Source organism: Muntiacus reevesi, chromosome 18, assembly GCF_963930625.1.
Source record: "Muntiacus reevesi chromosome 18, mMunRee1.1, whole genome shotgun sequence".
NCBI classification, from domain to species: domain Eukaryota; kingdom Metazoa; phylum Chordata; class Mammalia; order Artiodactyla; family Cervidae; genus Muntiacus; species Muntiacus reevesi.
In genome coordinates, this window is record NC_089266.1 from 22,625,847 (window position 1) to 22,643,073 (window position 17,227).

Below are 17,227 nucleotides of genomic sequence, written 5' to 3' on the forward strand. Positions count from 1 at the left end.
CCATCCTAAAGGAAATTAGTCCTGAATATTCATTGGAAGGACTGATGATGAAGTTGAAGCTCCAGTACTCTGGCCACCTGATGTGAGGGACTGACTCACTGGAAAAAAACCCTGATGCTGGGAAGGATTGAAGGTGGGAGGAGAAGGGGATGACAGAGGATGAGATGGTTGGATGGCATCACTGACTCGATGGACATGTGTTTGAGTAAGCTCCGGGAGTTGGTGATGGACAGGGAAGCCGGGCATGCTGCAGTCCATGGGGTCGCAAAGAGTCGGATGTTACTGAGCAGCTGAACTGACCCTTTTTGTTTCTATGGTATTAGCTGTGAAGTCTCCTCTTTAATTTACTTTTTTTTTAATTTACAATTTTGTTTTAGTCCTCTCCTTTCCTTTGATTAATTTACCTGTAGGTTTGTCTATTTGATTATCTTTTTAACAAAGTGTTCCCTTTTTATATTGATTTCCTTTCTCTATTTTGTTTATTTCTGCTCTAATCTTTATTTTATTTTCTACTAACTCTGGGCTCAGTTTGTTCTTTTTATAGTTCCTTGAGGTGAAATGTTGTTTTCGTTTTGGGATGGGAGATCTTTTTTTCTTTTTTTAATGTTGACATTTATAGCTATAAACATTCCTCTTAAGACTGTATCCTATAAATTTTGGTTTGTTGTGTTTCCATTTTTGTCTGTATCAAGATATTGGTTTCTCTTTTGACCTATTGCTTGTTGAGTAGTGAGTTGATTAATTTCCATGTATTTGTGAATTTTCTGATGTTCCTTCTGTTACTGACTTCTAGTTTCATGCCTGTGATATTGTGATTTATAACATTTATATGTTTTGGTCTTCGTTCTTAATTCTTGACTCCCCAAACCTTTGTAATTTCCTAAGTGATAAAAGCAGTGGAAACATCTTTTGTCCTTAGTTAAGAGCCATAAAAGTGAAATGGGTGTCTTTTTGTTAACAACAAGCCCCTTTCAATCACATCTGAATTTATGTTAATAAGGTGAATTTTTGAAAGCCCCTAGGTAACCGAATGATGCAGGCCAGTTACTAGGAGAGCCAACCATGATAAGAGGATTGGAACTTTCTCCTCTAGGGAGGAGAGAGGAACTAAAATTGAACCAGTCACCAGCCACCATTGATTTAGTCAGTTATGTCTGTGTATTTTTTTTTTAATGTCTGTGTATTATGATATATGGAGCCTCCATTTAAAAAACCCAAAAGGATGATGTTCAGAGGTCTACCATGTTGATGGCATCCATATATAAGCACTGGTACACCCTAGTGCTTATGGGGACAGGAGCTCCTGCACTCAGAACCCATCCACCTTATGTACCTCTTCATCTAACTGTTCATCTGAATTCTTTATAGAATTTTGTAAACTGGCATAAACATAAGTTAATGCTTCTCTGAGTTCTGCGAACCAGTTCTAGCAAGTTAATTAAACCTGAGAAGTGAGTTGCAGGAACCTTCAATTTATAGCCAGTGGTCAGAAACACAGGTAATGTCCCTGGGCTTGCAATTGTTGTTTGCATGGGGCAGTCGTGTAGAACCAAGCCCTTAACCTGTGGGATCTGATGCTATTTCTTGATAGATCGTGTCAGAATTGAGTTAAATTTGTAGGCCACCAATTCTGTGTCTGCTGAGAAATGGGATTTTGCTTGGGTGTTGGAAAATATACATCTGAATGCCATTATGATCATGAAAGATACTTGATATAGTTTCTCTCTTAACTGGTTTTATCAAAATTTGTTTTCTGGCCTAACACATTTTCTGTCTTGGAGAATGTTCTGTGTATGTTTGAGAAGAATGTGTATTTTGCTGTTAATGGATGGACTGTTCTGTTGTGTTTACTAGATTCGTTTAGTCTAGGATGTTGTTCAAATCTTGTTTCCTTATGGATTCTATTTAAGATCTGTCTGTTGTTGACAGTGAGGTATTAAAATCTCCTGCTGCTATTGTTTTGCTGTTTGTTTCTCCTTTAGTTCTATTTACTAAATATTTAGGTGCTCCAGTGTTAGGTTCATAAATGTTTACACTTGTATCTTACTGATGAATTGACCCCCTTTATCATTATATGATCCTTTTTGACTCTGAGTTTATTTGTCTGCCTTTCAGTCAGTTCAGTCGCTCAGTCGTGTCCAACTCTTTGCAACCCCATGGACCACAGCACGCCAGGCTTCCCTGTCCTTCACCAACTCCTGGAGCTTACTCAAACTCATATCCACCGAGTCAGTGATGCCATCCAACCATCTCATCCTCTGTCACGCCCTTCTCCTCCTGCCTGCAGTCTTTCTTAGCATCAGGGTCTTTTCTAGTGAGTCAGTTCTTTGCATCAGGTGACCAGAGTATTGGAGTGTTAAACGATTTAGCCAAGTGGAAGGAAGTACACTCTGAGTTGTCTGCAGAGACTAGCTAGCAGGTTTATAAAACCTCCGAAAAGACAAAACACTTGGTGGTAAAAAGTGAAAATACAAGGATGAGGCTGGAGATTAAAAGTAGATAATAGCTGTAGAATGTCTTAAGTGGTTGAATCCTCTGTAAACTATTTGCCCTTCTAGGAAACTGGGCATTATTTTTTCTCCCAAGAAAGTGGAAGCTGATATTCTGGATCCAGGTGTATCAGATGCATGAAAAGTAAGGGATATGGAGCCGAACGGTGAGCTTCCATATCACTTCTTAATGCAATGAACAGAAGTAGACAGCCAAGGAGAGCCTCCAAGATGAGGGGAGAACAAATAAAAGATGGGGTGGAAAGCGGAGGGAGAAAAGCGGTGGGCCAGAGGGCAAGGGGTGTTAATCTGTTAGAAATGAAATGTTGTGTCTTCAAAAGAGAGAACACTCTTTTGAAACTCTTGCAATAAATAAGAAATAACTTTTGGAAATAACAAATGATGCCCTCCAAAAGAATTAGTAGAAAGATTGGAAGCAAAGTTGAGGCAGTTTCATAAAGACACAGATCATGGGTACTGATTATGACTTCAGTAAACTGAGGACACAGAAGACTATACTAAAAACGTCCAGAAAGAGTACCTTGAAGTTACAGTCGTGTCCGACTCTTTGTGGCCCTGTGGACTGTAGCCCGTCAGACTCCCCTGTCCATGGGGATTCTCCAGGCACGAATACTGGAGTGGGTTGCCGTACCTTTCCAGGGAATCTTCCCAACTCAGGGATTGAGCCCCAGTATCCCACATTGCTGGCAGATTCTTTGCCATCTGAGCCACCAGGGAAACCCAAGAATACTGGAGTGGGTAGCCTAAACCCTTCTCCAGCGTATCTTCCCAACCCAGGTATCAAACCAGGGTGTCCTGCATTGTAGGCGGATTCTTAACCAGCTGAGTTACCAGGAAGAAATTGTCTAAATTTGATAAGCATATTTAGAAAAACAGAGGTAAATATCAGAACTCCCTGCAAGATTTGTTAGGTATAGGGAGGATCCTACTGTTTTTCCAGTGTCCTTTTGTCTTGGTTGACATTTTATATAAAAATTCAGTTGAGTTATATGGTATAGAGACCTCTTTCTAGAGAGAGATATATATCAATTAACAACAGCCAAATATCTAGCCTTATCTTACAGCCTTTGTTTAGCTATCTCGTTCTTAACAGTGCCACTGTCTTGTTCATCAGTTCACTTCAGTCGCTTAGTCGTGTCCGACTCTTTGTGACCACGTGGACCGCAGCACACCAGGCCTCCCTGTCCATCACCAACTCCCGGAGTTTACCCAAACTCATGTCCATTGAGTCGGTGATGCCATCCAACCATCATCCTCTGTTGTCCCGTTTTCCTCCTGCCCTCAATCTTTCCCCCAGCATCAGGGTCTTTTCAAATGAGTCAGCTGTTCACATCAGGTGGCCAAAGTATTGGAGTTTCAGCTTCAACATCAGTCCTTCCAATGAACACTTCGAACTGATCTCCTTTAGGATGGACTGGTTGGATCTCCGTGCAGTCCAAGGGACTCTGAAGAGTCTTCTCCAAAACCACAGTTCAAAAGCATCAATTCTTCTGCACTCAGCTTTCTTTATAGTTCAACTCTCACATCCATACATGACCACTGGAAAAACCATAGCCTTGACTAGACAGACCTTTGTTGGCAAAATAATGTCTCTGCTTTTTAATACACTGTCTAGGTTGGTCATAACTTTCCTTTCAAAGAGTAAACGTCTTTTAATTTCATGACTGCAGTCACCATCTGCAGTGATTTTGCAGCCCAAAAAAATAGAGTCAGCCACTGTTTCCCCAACTATTTGCCATGAAGTGATGGGACCAGATGCCATGATCTTAGTTTTCTGAATGTTGAGCTTTAAGTCAACTTTTTCACTCTCCTCTTTCACTTTCATCAAGAGACTCTTTAGTTCTTCTTCACTTTCTGCCATAAGGGTGGTGTCATCTGCATATCTGAGGTTATTGATATTTCTCCCAGCATTCTTGATTCCAGCTTGTGTTTCATCCAGCCCAACATTTCTCATGATGTACTCTGCATGTAAGTTAAAAAGAAGGATGACAATATACAGCCTTGACATACTCCTTTCCCCATTTGGAACCAGTCTGTTGTTCCATGTTCAGTTCTAACTGTTGCTTCCTGACCTGCATACAGATTTCTCAAGAGGCAGGTCAGGTGGTCTGGTATTCTCATCTCTTTCAGAATTTTCCAGTTTGTGGTGATCCACACAGTCAAGGCTTTGGCATAGTCAATAAAGCAGAAATAGATGTTTTTTAGGATTTCTCTTGCTTTTTCGATGATCCAGCGGATATTGGCAATTTGATCTCTAGTTCCCCTGTCTTTTCTAAAACCAGCTTGAACATTTGGAAGTTCACAGTTCACGTATTGCTGAAGCTTGTCTTGGAGAATTTTGAGCATTACTTTGCTAGCGTGTGAGACGAGTGCAGTTGTGTGGTAGTTTGAGTGTCCTTTGGCATTGCCCCTCTTTGGGATTGTAATGAAAACTGACCTTTTCCAGTCCTGTTACCCCTGCTGAGTTTTCCAAACTTGCTGGCATATTGAGTGCAGCAGTTTTACAACATCATCTTTTAGGATTTGAAATAGCTCAACTGGAATTCCACCACCTCCACTAGCTTTGTTCATAGTGATGCTTCCTAAGGCCCACTTGACTTCACATTCCAGGATGTCTGGTTCTAGGTGAGTGATCACACCTCATGATTATCTGGGTCGTGAAGGTCTTTTTTGTACAGTTCTTCTGCGTATTCTTGCCACCTCTTCTTAATATCTTCTGCTTCTGTTAGATTCATACCATTTCTGTCCTTTATTGAGCCCATCTTTGCATGAAATGTTCCCTTGGTATCTCTACTTTTCTTGAAGAGATCTGTAGTCTTTCCCATTCTCCGATTTTCCTCTATTTCTTTGTACTGATTACTGAGGAAGGCTTTCTTACCTCTCCTTGCTCTTCTTTGCAACTCTGCATTCAAATGGGTATATCTTTCCTTTTCTCCTTTGCTTTTCACTTCTCTTCTTTTCACAGCTATTTGTAGGACCTCCTCAGACAGCTGTTTTGCTTTTTGGGATTTCTTTTTCTTGGGAATGGTCTTGATCCCTGTCTCCTGTACAGTGTCACGATCCTCCATCCATAGTTCATCAGGCACTCTATCAGATCTAGTCCCTTAAATCTATTTGTCACCTCCACTGTATAATCATAAGGGATTTGATTTAGATTGTACCTGAATGGTCTAGTATTTTTCCCCACTTTCTTCAATTTCAGTTTGAGTTTGGCATAAGGAGTTCATGATCTGAGCCATAGTCAGCTCCTGGTCTTGTTTTTGCTGACTGTATATAGCTTCTCCATCTTTGGCTGCAAAGAATATAATCAGTCTGATTTCGATGTTGGCCATCTGATGATGTCCATGTGTAGAGTCGTCTTTTGTGTTGTAGGAAGAGGGTGTTTGCTATGACAAGTGCATTCTCTTGGCAAAACTCTATTAACCTTTGCCCTGCTTTATTCTGTACTCCCAAGACCAAATTTGCCTGTTACTCCAGGTGTTTCTTGACTTCCTACTTTTGCATTCCAGTCCCCTATAATGAAAAGGACATCTTTTTTGGGTGTTAGCTCTGAAAGGTCTTGTAGGTCTTCATAGAACCGTTCAACTTCAGCTTCTTCAGTGTTACTGGTCGGGGCATAGACTTGGATTACCATGATATTGAATGGTTTGCCTTGGAAACAAACAGAGATCTTTCTGTCGTTTTTGAGACTGCATCCAAGTACTGCATTTTGGACTCTTTTGTTGACTATGATGGCTACTCCATTTCTTCTAAGGGATTCCTGCCCACAGTGGTAGATACAATGATCATCTGAGTTAAATTCACCCACTCCAGTCCATTTTAGTTTGCTGATTCCTAGAATGTCGACGTTTACTCTTGCCATCCTGTTTGACTACTTCCAATTTGCCTTGATTCATGGACCTAACATTCCAGGTTCCTATGCAATATTGCTCTTTACAGCATCAAACCTTGCTTCTATCACCAGTCACATCCACAACTGGGTGTTGTTTTTGCTTTGGGCTCCGTCTCTTCATTCTTTCTGGAGTTATTTCTCCACTGATCTCCAGTAGTTCCTATCATGGCCTAAAAAGTCTAATAGATTTCCTTGGTCTGTTACCTTGGTATCACTCTTCCTTAATGCCTTTCTCACAAAGTTACTTCTTCCTTTCCCTTTTAAAGAATCTTTCTAATTTAGCATATTGTTTCTTTTGGTTTCCTTTAAATCTAAAATATAATTTCTGGCATGCAGTTAGGATATCTTGGGTACTGTGTACTTTGTTTCCTACATTATCTAAAACAGGGGAATACTTTTTCTACAAATAAGTAACATGGCTGTATTAAAATACCATTGCTTTGGAAATATTTCCATAGCAGTAAGATGATTTAGAATGTGTGTTTGTGACTGAGTTGTAAAATTACTATCTGACATATGTCTTGGAAAATTCCACACATCCTGCCAGTTTTCAGTTTCTGGCACATTGACTAGAATTTGTACATGTGGAAATCAAACCCTACTTTCCCTTGATTTACCACCTCCTCTGATAATTTTGCAATATGAGATTCAGTAAAATACTTGCTAATCCTGAGTCAGATACCATCATGGCCTTTTTGTATCTACTAGTTCTTTTGTGTGTATGTAATGGGGTAGAGCTTCCAAGTGGCTCAATGGTAAAGAATCCTCCTACCCATGCAGAAGACACGGGTTCAATCCTTGAATCAGGAAGATCCCAAGGAGGAGAATATGGCAACCCAAAGAACAGAATAGAAGTGTGTACTTATATTCTGGATGTTAAATTGGTAGTGGATATTGATTTTGGTTAAATAAGCAGAAGTCAGGATAAAAGAAAAGCTTGGAATATTTAATCATATACTAGAATGCATCCAAAGCAGAAAGTTTGACCTGTTAAGTAATGTATCTGTTATCTAAATGTATCCCTTTCTTGGTACTTTTATCTAGGGATTTCTTTCTTAGGATAAATCTAGTCATGAGATGGTAATGCACTGGCAGCAGTTTGCCTCTGAAAAGCAATTATATTTCTACTAAGGACAAGATGTTGGGTGGAGGAATTACATAGTTATTTGGTTTTAGGTTTATTTAACCATACAAAAATGTTTTTCCTCTTAAGATTTTGGCAAGAAAATCTAACCAATTGGAAAAACATCTGGTGTTGGTTGAGTAAGGGGAATGGCATAATCAGTAAAAATTACTTATAGGAAAAAATCGTTTTTAAAAAAAGTCTGCAGCATCAACTCTGGACTTCTCTATAGCAGTTCGTCCTTAATCTCTCCCAGAAATTTTCTTCCCACCAAAAGATTTTACCTAGGTTGGGCTTCTTCTGTGTATATCTAATTTTATTCAAATCTTTGAAATTTAGATCACAAGTCATACACTTTCTAAAAATGGAGAACCTGTTTTCACAGCTTTTGCTATCTAACAACCACTCTAAAACTTAGTGGCTTGAAACAGTTATCCAGCCTGGCTCTTCTGCTAGTCACTCAAAACGATCACGGGCAAGGCTGCAGTCCTCTGGCGGCTTGGCGGGGGCTTGAGCGTCTGAGATGGCCTCACTTACAGTCTGAGGTCTTGGTGTCACTGTCAGCTCGTACTGTTTTTCCACAAGGCCTGTCATCATGCAGAAGGTTGTCCTGGGCTTTCTAACATAGTGGCATGAGTGTGTCAAGAAGGTGAAGTTTCCATTAAGGCTTACCTTGGAAATCAGTGTTTTCACACACACACACACACACCCCGTTTTTTTGTTGTTGTTTTTGTTTTGGTCAGATCAAAAATCATGTGAACTCAGATACAAAAGGTGGGAAAATAGACTCCACTTAGTGAAGGGAGGTACAGCAAAACCCCATTGCAAAAGTGTATTGTAGCAAGGAGATAAGATTCTTTGGAGGGCCTTATTATAAGGTTCTACCATAGTCTGCCTTTTGGCTCCAGTGATTCGCGCGTTCTTGTCACATGCAAAGCATTCTCTCCCAAGACCTCTAAAATCTTATCCAAAGACAGATAACCTGTTTTTAAAAAAAAAGTATAAATAAACAATGGTGAATACCTGTAACTTATCAGTATCAAATTTAGAGGTGGGTGAGGGTACTGATGTGAAGAACTGACTCTTTTGAAAAGACCCTGAGGCTAGGAAAGATTGAGGGCCAGAGAAGAAGGGGATGACAGAGGATGAGATGGTTGGATGGCATCACCAACTCAGTGGACATGAATTTGGGTAAACTCTGGGAGTTGGTGATGGACAGGGAGGCCTGGCATGCTGCAGTCCATGGGGTCACAAAGAGTCAGACTCAACTGAGCAACTGAACTGAACTGAGGGTACTCACCTGCAGTTTCTCTTGATCCAGAGGCCTGTGAACTAAAAAGAAAAGGTATCTGCCCCATACACTCAACATACACTGTTATTCACAGAGAGAAAATAACGGTAATATATAGTCCCCCCCCCCCCCAAAAGGGGGAGTAATGGGAGGCAAGGGCTTCCCAGGCAGCACTAGTGTCAAGGAACTTGCCTGCCAGCGCATGAGACATAAGAGACTCAGGTTCGATCCTTGGGTCAGGAAGATCCTTGAAGGAGGGCATGGCAACCCACTCCAGTATTCTTGCCTGGAGAATCCCATGGACAACGGAGCTAACCATGAGGTCACAAAGAGTCGTACACGACTGAAGCAACTTAGCATGCAGACATGCATGGATCAGCCCTGAAATGCAGTAGACATGTTGTCAGGGTCACAGACTGCAGCTGAAACGGAGCAGAACCCTGCGGTCCTTCTCCCCCATGTCCTCTGCCTGCCTTCTGTCTGTAGACAATCTATAGCCGAAAAAGTGAAGTCGCTCCACTCTTTGCAACCCCATGGACTGTAGTCTACCAGGCTCCTCCTTCCATGGGATTTTCCAGGCAAGAATACTGGAGTGGGTAGCCATGTCCTTCTCCAAGTTTTTTTTGTTTTTTTTTTTTTTTCTTCTGCAAGTTTAACAGATAATGGAGAAAATGCAGAAGCAAAGGAAAACAAACAAAACCAAACAATAATTGTTCAGTTATTAAGCAAAGTCAAGGGCCTTAAGTTCCTCTTCATGGACGATAAAATCAAGATGACACTGATGAGACCACTGCATAACCAATTCCAAGATGTCTGTCAGAGCTGACTGTAGCCCCCTCCCTTGGCCTATATACACACCTGAAATTTCCCTTTAGAAGCTCGTGCCCAGGCACTTGCCTGGTGGCCCAGGCCCTTTGCCTTGTAACGCAGAAGATGTGGGTTTGATCCTTGGTTGGGGAACAAGATTGCACGTGCTGCAGGGTAACTAAGCTCGAGTGCCACAACTATTGAGCCTGCATGCTATAGCTAGAGAGAAGCTTGCACGCTGCAATGAAAGATCTCGCATGCCTCAGCTAAACCTACCGCAGTGAACAACCCGTCCCAAACCAAATAAATCAGATAGCCAAATAAATTGGACACCTGAGGCTGGGGTCTAAAAATTCAATTAAAAAAAAAAAACAAACCTCTTACCCACTGATTGTCAGTAGCAAGTTGGCCTTTTGACATGAGTCTCCTCTGTCCCTTGGTTGCCTGCCTCTGCAATAAAGCATTTTCCTTTCCACTAACCTTGCCTCTCAAGTGTGGGCAAACAGTTGGATCTGACTCTTGGTAACACAGGAGCAGGAAGTGTGCCTTGATTGGGGCCCAGTTCTACTTCCTGGGAATGGTTCCCTAATCCACTGTTCTCTGTGATTCTTAGTACTGCGTCATGAGCTCTTAACACTGCTTTCTGAGAGGTTCTCCTTTTACATAAGAAATACCTTATGAAGCCAAGTAGCTTTCTCAGAGTACTTCCTCCCTACAGAGAGATGGGAGTCCAGAGGCCTCCTTTCATTTTAAATAGTCTCTGTCCCTTGTTGTAGTTGTACCCAGCAGGTACAACTTGTTTTAAAATTTCTGGGATTTTCTGTGAATCTGATTTGTGCTGTTCCATGTCCCAGAAGCTCCATCATTGTGACTCTTCTCAGTATAGACCTCTCCCTACTTCGGGTGTGTCTGTCTGCTGTGGCGTAATCCTTCTAGCTGCTTAGAGGCCTTTGTGTCTGGTTGAGTCAGCTAGGCATGGCTTTAAATTTTTCTGAATTAGAAGACAATTGCATAACCCTTAGTTAGGCAAAGTTCACATATATGATATCAAAAGTATTATCTGTAAAAAAAAAGATAAATTGGACCTTATCAAAATAAAGAATGCTCTTTTTAAAGTATTCTTTGAAAGACACCATTAAGAAACAGACATAACACAGAATGGGAGAAAATAAGTCATAGAGTAGATAATGAATGTGGATTCGAAATATATTAATATAAAGAGCCCCTAAATCTAAGAAATTAACTCAAAAGGGTAAATGATTTGAATGCACATTTCACCCAAGAAGTCATTTGAACAGCCAAAAAGCAAATGAAAAGATGCCCAACAGCATTAGTAATTGTAAATTGGTACCACAAACTGGTACCACAATGAGATAACACCCATTCAGTTCAGGTCAGTCACTCAGTTGTGTCCGACTCTTTGCGACCCCATGAGCCGCAGCCTGCCAGGCCTCCCTGTCCATCACCAACTCCTGGAGTTTACTCAAACTCATGTCCATTGAGTCGATGATGCCATCTAACCATCGCATCCTCTGTCGTCCCCTTCTCCTCCTGCCTTCAATCTTTCCCAACATCAGGGTCTCTTCAAGTGAGTCAGCTCTTTGCATCAGGTGGCCAGAATACTGGAGTTTCAGCTGCAGCATCAGTCCTTCCAGTGAATATTCAGGACCAATTTCTCTTAGGATGGACTGGTTGGATCTCCTTGCAGTCCAAAGGACTCTCCAGAGTCTTCTCCAACACCACAGTTCAAAAGCATCAATTCTGCGCTCAGCCCTCATTATAGTCCAACTCTTACATCCATACCTGACCACTGGAAAAACCATAGCCTTGACTAGATGGACCTTTGTTGACAAATTAATGTGTCTGCTTTTTAATATTATGTCTAGATTGGTCATAACTTTGCTTCCAAGGAATAAGCGTCTGCTAATTTCATGGCTGCAGTGATTTTGGAGCCCCCCAAAGTAAATTAGACTAGCTGAAATTAAAAAAAGCCAACATGAGACTTCCATAGAGGTCCAGTGGTTAAGACTCCTTATTTCAAAAAAAAAAAAAAAGACTCCTTGTTTCCACTGTAGGGTTCGATCCCTGTTTGGAGATCCCAAATGCCCTGGATGGTAACATATGGACAGACAGGAAACCTTATACATTGCTGGTAGGAATATAAAATAGTACAGCTACTTTGGATAATAATTTAAAAGTTTAAAATATACTTAACCATATGATACAAGCCATAAACTCTCCATTTTAGATTTTATCCAAGAGAAATGGGAACCTATTTCAACCCAAAGCAAGTGTAACAATTCAAATGTTGTTACTAGGAATGAATAAACAAAATTCATGATTTCATACGTTGGAATGCTATTCAAAAAATAAAAAGGAATGAACTGCTAGTACATGCTACAACATAGATGAACTTCAAAAACATGCAGAGTAAAAGAAGCCACGTCCAAAAAATTGCATTATTTTATGATTCTATTTTTTTAAATGCTCATAAAGGAAAATCTTCAGAGACAGAAAGCAGATGAGTAGTTGCTTGAGGGATTGATTGCTGATGGGCATGAATGATATTTTGGAGATGATAGAATTCATCAAAACTGAATTGTAGTGATGGTTTGACAGCTTTGTAAATTTACTAAAAATTATTGAAGTGTACACTTAAAACCAGTGAATTTTATGCTATGTGAATTATGCCATAATAAAACTGCTAAAATTGCTGTATACAGATGAAATCCCATGATGGTGAAAACTTTGCAATTATTACAACTTTTTTTTTAAGCAAGGGGACATAAGTTGAATATCCAAACTTTTTTCTTCATGTGTTGTACTTGTTATATTTTGTAGTATTATTCAGTTTGTTACTGAAATAAGTTCATGTTATTTGCATGTTTTTTTATGAATTTAGAGTAACATTCAATTTATTAAATTTTTTTCCCTCCCCTCCTCTCATCTCCCTTCCCAGCCATATCCCTCCTTCTCCTTTGTCACCCTTCCCCTCCCCTCCACTACCGGGATATAAAGTGAAGAAAGCATGGAGGTCTGCTGTGAATTTACAGTCAAAAAATATTTCCTGATCTGTTTAGTAAGAATGACATTCATTGGTTCAGGAGTTTATAGGCATTGTGTTGTTTACTGACTGTACTGTGGTGAACTAAACGGACAAGGCCCCCTTCCTCATTATATCAGAGCTTACAGTCTGATGTAATGGACACCATACCACCCCAGGGTGCTTTGGTATTTTATCTGAGATGGAAACAGTCACATCCAGTTAGGATGATTGGAAAAGGTTTCATGACACCAGTGGGCATCATTCGATTTCTCTTGACAGAATAGGCAAGTTTGGATGCACAGGTGCTCTAGAGAAGATAACAAACAAAAAGCACAGAGCTTGTTTTAAGAGAAACACATGGTCCTTCATTTTTATTTTAGTTCTGTTTTCCTCCTCTTAGTCATACTGTAATTGCTGTCTATAATTAAACGTTGCTGCGATTTATAAAATGCACCATTATTTTATATATCACACAAAAAAAGCTTTTGATTTTGATTGTAAGATGTTTCCTAAATTCAGAAACTTTAAAATGCGGAAAAAGAATCTTAAAAGTTTTTGTGGAAAAAGACATATAAAATTTGCCATCCTATACTTTTTTAAGTGTATGATACACTCAGTATTGTGCAACTGAATTAAATGACTTAAATATGATAGGAGTTTATTTTCTCTCATATGTAAGTCCAGAAGTATGGTGTCTCTAGTCATCTGCAAGCTTTTTCTAGTTTTCTGTTTATCTCTAAACTGTAGTCTTCAGTTTCATGATATAAGTTGGAGTTCAGTCATCCTGACCACATTTCGAACAGCATAATTGAGGAAGGAGTAAAGAAGGGGCAAACCTCTCTCATTAAGGACACTCCAAGCCCCCTGATACTGTATACATCACTTTTTCTTATTTCCCATTGGCCAGAACGTAATGGGAAATAAAGTCTTCTTTCCACACAGCCATGTGCTAGCTAAAAACTGGGAGTTCTGTTACCCTAGATGTGTAGAGAAGATATTGGGGGATACTAGTAATCTGTGCCAAAATGTGTATTAAATTTTTATTTCCTCTATAATGCTTGAATAATATAGGTCAGACCTTTTAATTTCTGTTTTTTGGAGTTGTTAGCTATACTTTACTTTAATCAGCAGGGGTCACTGTTGAGAAAGTATTTCTTTTCCTATTTCCTTTATTAAACCCAGTTGCCATTTCCCACTCAGATCCTGAATTTAAAACCTCTTGAATTGATTTCCTGTGTCTTTGTTGTGTGCTGAGCATTTAAATTTATTATGTTAGTAAACTAATTCCCAAAGCTTGCCAAAGATTTCAAAACTGATCAGGAAAGCTAAAATAATAGCCCAAAAATGCTTCATACTATTCAGGAGCTCTTTGTTATAATTACAGTTTATAAAAAGTAGTTTCACAATTATATTTCTCAACTAGGTAATTTATAGAAAAACAATTACAGTTTTATACAGAGCAGTAATAAATGTTAACGTATGACAAACCAAATCACTTAGATTTTTAAAAACCTGAATATACAAAAATGTCCTATCCCTATATATAAGCGATATACTTATATCTCTTATATAAATATATAAGAATGTCCCTCCCTGTAACAGGAGTGCTCTTACAGTGTCTGTTTGTTTAGGGGATGATGTCCTACCTTGAAACAAAGAATTGAGAGAGAATACTATAGTTGCTCTCATGTTCCCCCACCACCCCCATCCCCACATCCTTGTAATTGTTTGCAGATAGATTATTAAAATATGTAATTATATATCCCTAATGACTCAGACAGTGAAGAATTTGCCTGCAGTGCAGGAGACTTGGGATCAATCCCTGAGTCTGGAAGATGGTCTGGAGAAGGGAATGGCAACCCACTCCAGTATTCTTGCCTGGAGAATTCTGTGGACAGCAGAGCCTGGTGGCTATAGTCCATGGGATCACAAAGAGTTGGACATGACTGAGCAACTAACATTGTATAGCCACACATTAATATGAAACGAGACAACTAAGAATGTCAGATGTTTGACCAGTGGCTTCTCTAAAACAGTAATATCTCAAACCTTCACAAATTTTTCTAATCCATTATATCCTTGGTCTAATTGGTTTTGACATCTTTATATTTTGTATGAGAAATCTATAGAGTTTGGGTTCAGCTGAAATAGTAAGATGTCTAAAACATATTTTCTATTGCTTCTGTGAAGTATTAGTTTATAAACAATACCATGAACTAGAGTGGAAGCCATTTGGGTTTCCTCGAAAACATCTAAAATTAATGTGTGTCTCTAGGATTATTTTCTAAGTTCCATTGCTTTGTCACTTTAAATAATAATATATTCTGACTGTGTGTTAGAACTGTGATTTTTTTTTTTTTTTTTTTTTTAGAACTGTGATTTCTTAAATTTTGGGGTCCTTAATCTGTTTTTTTCTGGTCTGTTGGTTCTCAGACTTCAGGAGACATCAGTACCACCTGGAGGGCTTGTTGAAAACAGGTTGCCTCTCTCTTCCCTCCACCACACTGGTACCCTGTTTCTGATGCTGTAGGTCTGGGGTGTAGCCCAAGAGCTTGCATTTCTAACAAGGTCCTGTTTGATGCTGATGCTCTTGTTTGACCAGTTTGTGAACCACTGGTCTTTCTCTACTTGGAGTAGGATACATGTATGCAGAAGGAAGAGGAGGGAAATACAAATCTGGACTGGTGTTTTAAACACCATGGTCTTTCCCAGGTACTCCCAGAACACTATTCCTTTTCTTCTTTACTTTTTCATATACCTCATGTTCATATAGAGACAACAGCGTTTGGCCTATTTAGGCTGAAGAAGTGAAGTAAAAGTCATTTAGTCATGTCCGACTCTTTGCGACCCCATGGAGTATACAGTCCATGGAATTCTCCCGGCCAGAATAGTGGCGTGGGTAGCTATTCCCTTCTCCAGGGGATTGTCCCGACCCAGGAATCAAACCGGGGTCTCGTACATTGCAGGCAGATTCTTTACCAACTGAGCTACTAGGGAAGCCCATTTAGGCTCACTTAGGGGGGAAAATCAGTACTGGGTGTGATTTTTGTTCCATTTTTAAAAAACTCTAGAGTTGTACAAGTTGTGTGAACAATACATAGCAGGTTTATATTCTTTATCAGTTTAATTATTGTTTATATTCAAATGAGCAGAAGTGCCTTGCTGGGTATTCAATTAAATACTTTGAATATACAAGATAAAGAGTTCAGCATTTCTACTATAAAAGTGATTATCTTTTATATCTTGTGGATTTGAGTTGGGCATAGTCTGTTATATTGGGTGCTTTATTGATATTGTAAACTTACAAATTTAATTTTTTCCAAAGATCTCAAGCTTAAGGTACATGTTGTATGCTAAGAAGTCCCCCAGGCAGGTCTCAACTTTCGATACATTTAGCTGTCTTTGCAAGACATTGTTATTTATGTCATCAACCCTAGATTATTCAGGGTATACTTTATAACTCCTTCATGCATTCTTTGCCATAAGTGTACCTAGGGAAGAATGATCATGGAACTTCCCTAGCAGTCCACTGGTTAAGACTCTGTGCTTCCACTGCAGGGGGCATGTGTTGGATCCCTGCGAGGGGGAACTAAAATCCTATGTGGTGCAGCCAAAAATAACCAAATAATCATAATGGCTGTGTGAAGAGTCTTAGAAAATTAGAAACTGTGAAATTTGAGATTTGTTTAGGAGGAAATGTGATGACTTCATTTTGAAAGTCTGCTTTACCGAAAAGGAGTATGATTTTTTCCTTAGTAACTTCCAATAATGGACAGAGATTTTAGGGAAGCAGATTGTTCTTTGATGTCAGGTAATTCCCTGAAGCGTATGATTGTCAGGCAGTAGCTTTATTATAACAGTGTATTTGCTGTACTGAAACTTGGTAGATGATCCAACTTCCCTCAGCGATTCTGTAGCTTTTTAAAAACTCCTTTTTTCTCCAGCTTTTTTTTTTTTTCATTTCCACTGCCCCTGTAATCTTACAGAGATCTGTATCATCTTTTACTTCAGCTATAATTTTAACATATTTCTAACTTATCTCCTTGATGCCAGTCCAAATTTAATATTTGCTTATTTCCGTGTTCTTCATTGTAGAGCAGGAGACCCTTAAGTACAGAGATAACATCTTACTGTCTTTGTATTTTGTTGCCTAGAAAGGTGCCTAATACTTAGAAGATGTTCAGTAAATGTTCACTTCGTGAAGTCAAGAGGCATCTATGTAATACTTAATAGCAGGGACTGAATGTATTCCTCAGTTTCAGTGACATGTGTGTTGTTTTTCCTGACTTTTTATTGGATATATAGGTATTTGATTTTTAATGTAGCTTACTAGACAAGCTTATAATGGAAGAAATTGTGGGTCTGTTTAAAAGTACCTACTGTGAGTTATTTCATTAATTTGAATGATCCTTTGTGCCTCCAGAATGCATATGGTTGTGGTTATGAAGCATTATTAGTTTTCTGCATGATACATAAAACTTGAAAAAGAATGTTCCCTATCCTAGGTTTCTGAACAACTCCATGAACAAATAAATATGAGTTAGATACGGAGAATAAC

General features: G+C 39.4%; 1 protein-coding gene and 1 pseudogene across 3 annotated transcripts in view; one reads left to right on the top strand and one right to left on the bottom strand.

The window, feature by feature from the left end:
* The window catches only part of LOC136149795 (large ribosomal subunit protein eL19-like), a 239,275-nt pseudogene that overhangs the window by 132,010 nt on the left and 90,038 nt on the right, over positions 1-17,227 (bottom strand).
* FBXL20 (F-box and leucine rich repeat protein 20) overlaps positions 1-17,227 on the top strand; it is a 95,386-nt gene that overhangs the window by 32,289 nt on the left and 45,870 nt on the right. The window lies entirely within an intron of this gene.